Source organism: Corapipo altera, unplaced genomic scaffold (assembly GCF_003945725.1).
Source record: "Corapipo altera isolate COAL_440 unplaced genomic scaffold, ASM394572v1 61, whole genome shotgun sequence".
In the NCBI taxonomy this organism is placed as follows: domain Eukaryota; kingdom Metazoa; phylum Chordata; class Aves; order Passeriformes; family Pipridae; genus Corapipo; species Corapipo altera.
In genome coordinates, this window is record NW_020884910.1 from 8,061,025 (window position 1) to 8,066,985 (window position 5,961).

The following is a 5,961-nucleotide window of genomic DNA, read 5'->3' on the forward strand; positions in this document are numbered from 1 at the left end:
TAGTCCAGAAACTGAGGAGGGACATCTTCAACTGAGTCAGGTTGCTCAGAACCCTGTCCAACCCGACCTTGAATGTTTCCAGAGGTGGGGCATCCACCACCTCTCTGGGAAACCTGTTTCAGTATTTCACCATACACACTGTAAAAAATTTCTTACTGGCTCCTACTGGAATTTGACTTCCAGTTTCCTGACATGACTTGCATATTAAAAAAAAATCCTAGAAAAAACCTTATACAAAAGGGGGCAGAATATTTTACCGATAGGAAATTGATTCCTCAGTATTTTGTTGATGATCAGTGGTGCAGACCATTTTTAGCATAGTTTATTTATCTGGAAGATAAACAGCTACAGAAGAAAATTTGAAGTGGGAAAATTCAGCAGATGTAAGGGCACACCAGAAGATGGAAATATTAAATTTAATATGTAAATGTGGAATACCTACCCTCCTTCATTAGGACACATATACCTGAAGTGTGACCATGTGAACCTCAGGTGATGAGGTAATGGGAGGCAGCAGACTAACCTTTGAGCAGTTTCAAAGCAATCTGGCTCTGACACAGAAATAGCAGTGACTATAGTCACACAAAGACAAAACACTTTCGCTGTAAGGTTCCGCATGAATGTGATGCTTACAGGTTTGCTTCAAATTTGTGTTTTGTGATGTAGTTATAACTATGATTCTGAAACAGTATTGCTGCTCCTTGCTGTTGCAAGGTGTCTTTTCTCTCCCTCCTAACAATATTGCAACAATTTCAAAGCAGGCATTCCTCCCGTCCTTGAAACTGCTAACTTCAAACTGTCTTCTACATCACTGAACTAACTTCTGAGTTTATGATAATGTGATAAGAATGAATGTTTTGATCCAGTTGCTTGTAGTAAGATGAGATCTATTTTGCTGACAATAAAAACATGGAGTATCTGACTGCTTCTTTGTCTAAAATAAATATCATGAGTCAGTTTTTGTGTTGCTTCTCTAACAGCAATCATAGACATTAGCTAACAAATTGTTAGGATTGTCACATATAGGTCCATGTTAAATTTTTTTAATGAAAGTTTTTGTTCCACAGCAATCCACTTCAGATATTTCTTTATACAAAATTTGCAAAGAGTTTCATTACCGATTTTCAGTTCAAACTATGAAATATCAAGGCCCTGTTCTTAAAAGTCATTGAGTGTTTAGTGAAAACCGCAATTCAAGCTCTTTGGAGAAGAAACTGTATTTTCATGTTTTTGAAAATGTATTGGACAGTGAGGCAACTGTCCTTGCTATGGCTGCTTGCAGTAAAATACTCATATGTACAGAGTTTTCTTAGTAATACACATGTAAAAGAGATATAGATATCCAAGCTTTATAATGGACCAGTGTATAATCATGGCTCACTGAATTTGATGTTTACACAATCTCTTTAAATTATTACTATGATTTAAGTTGATTTTTGAAAGTTTCCTAAATGGGAATAAACCAATTCAACAAATACTTGGTTCATAGAAGATTAAGGTAATACTTACAACCTATAACTTTTAAGAAGAAGGTTATTTTTATTTCTGAAATCACAACATTTTAATCAAGCTCTCTCAACCGTGCACAGAGAACTCTTTGGCAAGAGTTCTGTCCTGCCTTAGCCTACAATCTAAGACAAGAAGCTAGTGAAGGTGCAAGCAAGCATCTGTGAGATGGGCCATATGATAACCCGTTAGTCTTGGTGCTGTTTTATGCTTGGTCGATAACTGCAAAGTATGTAAGATCTGCTGCTATTTTTTCCTCTCTGCTGCTCCAACAGAAGCATGCTTTACAATCATCCCTCTGCAGACATGAAAACCTTGTCCTTAGAACACCTTCCTACTCATGAATCAAATACATTTGTTGGCTAAAGTTCTCTTTTTGTTGCTATTAACTGAGACTGTATGTCGGAAAGAAGCAGGACTGGGAAAGAAAATACTACTGTGTTCCATAAGCTCAACCAGCCTATAGTATCAGAAAAAATGATTTTTTAAAAACTGAGAAGTTCTAAGTTATTCTAGGAATTTTAATGCAAAATATAAATACATTAAAGCTTTTAGGGGAACAATATATGCAACACATTCTAATAAACTATATTAGTTGTATAGTCAACCTGGAGGGACAGCCACTTGGCAAAACCATGCTGTGCATTGATGACCCGCTTCTGTCTGGGACATGGAGGGAAAGCTGAAAAGAATGTGGTCACTTCCTAGAATTTCCAGGGACATAGCTGGGCAAACAATTAGTTTTCTTGCACTTGAATTGAAAGATAACAAAGTGACAAGAATAGGTTTTAAGGAGGTACAAGGCAGAGGCGACTCCATCTATGCCCCTTCTGCACATAGATGTACTGCTTCCACATATTGTCTTTTATGACAGACACGAAACAGAATCTAATGGACTCAGATAAGAGTTAGTTCTTTTTTTAAGGTCATGGTACTGTTAGTTTGCTTCATCTCTTGGGGGAAGTGCCTTGGACTGTTGAAGCAATAGAGACTGGCTCCCTCTAATTTGATACTCTGGGGATACAGCTGAGATGCTCGAGAACACCGGTATGCTTTTTCCTTCTATGTCTCAATGCTTGGAATGGGCCTCCCACTGGTAAGACTATGATATTCCACATATGAAATAATCAGGAATGGATCATAAATGTCGATGTGCAAAAGGTCACCTTCATGGCATTGTGTCAACAGCTGGCACCGGCTGTGGACAGCCTGCACACACATATCTGGGTTTCCATCTTAATTCTAAAGCAACTGACCTTTAACAAACACTAATCTCACCAGGGAGTGGCTGATGGAAGGAGTGGCTCATCAGACACCAGATGGTGATCCTAGTTTTCTTCTGGTCTTAAAGCGTATAAGTTTCAACAGACTCATGGTCTGGTGGAACCTATGCTGAAAGAAGACATATAGTCAGTCCAGGTTTTTTTGGATTGTTAGCCACTACCTTTTCACAAGAAACCTGGATGCTTTCATTCTATTCTCTGTGAAGGGCAAAGATAAAATATTTTGAAATGCTTTTTATATACTGTAGCAATGTATTCTCACCTCTTCATCACTTCAAAGAGGAGTTGCCATTTAAGGCTTTGTTCAACATTCTTCCTTCAAGTTTATTTGATCTATAGCCTTGAACACTGCTCAGGTAAAGCAAGAATCAGGGCAAGTGATTTTTGAGTTGTTTTTAAGAGGAATTTCTGATATCCAATAGCTGGTGAGCTGGGTACTAGGAGAGTCTGAGGGAGCATTCCCTTGGATAACTATAAATGCAACTGCCATGGTGTTTCTCTTTTTGATGGAACAATCAGTACAGAGCAGATGATCTAGTGTCAGAACTACCTCCTCATAATACAAAATAGGCAAGCTATTTAAACTCAAATATATGCTAAAAAGTGAAGGCATTTTTGAACTATAGCGCAATTCTTCACTATTGAAAGAAAAAGGATTAAGTGATAGGAACTCTGTAATTTCTTAGGAAGATCTATTCTAAAAACCTTTCCTCACCAATGTTTTCCAAAGATTAAGTCCAAAGACTCAAGTCCAAAGACTCAGGCATATAATTGAATGCTAAAGTAATAAAATCTCTATATTTAATTATGTCTGCTTGTGAGCCACTAGCTTTCCTATTGACTGGACAGAGGATTTTGCTAATACCTAATTAAATAGATTCTTTAATTTACAACAATTTTCTCTGTGTTGTTGGCCATAAATGTTCTGACACCCCTTCTATGTTAAGAAATGCTTCCTCTAGATGTATACGTATCTTCATATTTAAAACTTGTGTCTCTGGATTTTCTCTAGAAGGAAGAAAGGAAGGTAGGAAGGAAGGAAGGAAGGAAGGAAGGAAGGAAGGAAGGAAGGAAGGAAGGAAGGAGGGAGGGAAGGAAGGAGTAATCTTTATTTTTAATGGTAATTGCATAGCAGCTTCAAAAGTGTTTTGAGAACTACAGAGTACCACTGGACTTTACAAAAGTTCAGGCAATTCCCAAAGTATTTTCTTTTTTGTAGGCATGTATGAAGAGTATGCAAATAAGATACAGAAGTATGTGAGATAACTAGGTACTTAGTGCAGGTTGCTTTAAATCATTCCCCTGGGTCTTCACATTACTTAATGAGACATCTGTGCTGAGTTTGGAAATTTGGGAACTGGGCTCTTGTTTTATATCATTACTGCACTGACTAATTTTGGGGTTTCTCCCATACTGGTATCTTCTGCTGTCATTTAGCCATCTAGTCTTCCTGCATAATAATATAGAGAAAATTTGAATGTGCCGGTTTTGATTGGGATAGAGTTTGTTTTCTTCATAATAGCTTGTATGGTAGTGTGTTTTAAATTTGCGATTAAAACAGTGTTGACAATACAGGCATGTTTTAGCCATTGTTGGCTGGTGCTTGTACAGTATCAAGGCCTTTTCTGCTTCTCACACTTCCCCACCAACAAGTAGGCTGGGGGTGCACAAAAAGCTGAGAGGGTACACAGCTGGGACAATTGACTAGAAGGATATTCCAGACATTATGATGTTGTGCTCAGCAATAAAAGCTGAGGGGACATCTGTCTTTCCAAAGAAATTGTTACATGTGGTTAGTCTATTTCTATTAATTTTGATCACATCAAACACACACCCACATACACACAAGTGGGAATTTCTTGTTTGCAACCATTGAGCATTTTCTTCACTTACCAACATCACTATGCACACAAATAACTCTTTCCTGTTTGTATTTGCCACCTACATGCACATTTCACCTTTGAAACTGGGAAAGCCCTGTGATGCAAGAAAAATAAGGTTAACAATGGTGTGAGTCCTGTTTGACTAGTTCTACATGCCAATAAATAAAACAAAATACATCAAGGAGTAGAGAGTTTTTAAAAATTGATTAGAAGGAACGCGAATGCATGAAACAAATCCACTAACCACTATTTAGTCTTTCTGTGAGTGATGTTTCATGCATTGTTTTGGCACTGAAAAGTCAGAAGAAAAGAAAAACTAGTCAGAGCTGTTTAGTGTGGAATAGCTCCCCATTTCATAAAGCTACAAGAGAATTGATGACTTAGTTTAAAAGAAGACAAAATTTTCAAGTTAAGTTGAGTTTTAATTTTCTTGTTGCCATATGAGCTCAAAAAGAGTTAGTCAGGGAAGCCTATGGACAGAGCTGAGAATCTTCTCTCTCACCACCTTTTTCTGCATCTTTTGGAGATGATACAGAACATGGAAAAGACACATTACTCTGTTTTGTTTGACACAGTCACTATGATAAAAGAACTAGGATCTTAAGATCATGAAACAATTTAAGTTGGAGGGGACATCAGGAGGTTATTTTGTACATGTTCCTGCTCAAAACAGGGTCTTCTATGAGATCTGACAAAGTTGCTCTGGGCTTTCTCTTATCTGACCTTGAAAGCTTCTGAGGAAAGAAATTTCACAAATGCTCTGAGAAATCTATTCCACTATTGACCTGCCTTCATTATGAAAAGCTTTTTCCTTATATCCAGATGGAGCCCCTCTTGTTCTAACTTTGTGTCTTGTCTCTTGTCCTCCCAAAATGCACTGCTGAGTAGATTACCTGCAGATATAACACTGTGCTGAACATGCATAGGTAAATTAAAGCAATGAGAACCTCCTCAAAAATAAATGTTTTTTCCAAATGACTTGAAGAAAGTGAGGGTTTTTCCACATATTACTGAGTGCAGAAAACACAAATACAGGCAATGCAGTGAGTTACTGTGGCTTCCTAGTAATTTGATTTCACACAGTAGCTGGAACATAGCCCGTGATGGCTTCATTAATGGAGATGGTTTTACAGTGTGAAACACCAAGAAGAGCTATAATAAATATTTCTTTACAATAAACAGGAAGATGTACAGGTCCTGTTACACTTAAGGCTGAAGAAGAACATGAAACTATTATTACGATATGTTGCTCCACTGGAGAATGTAAAAAGAAGTATTATGTGGCAGTT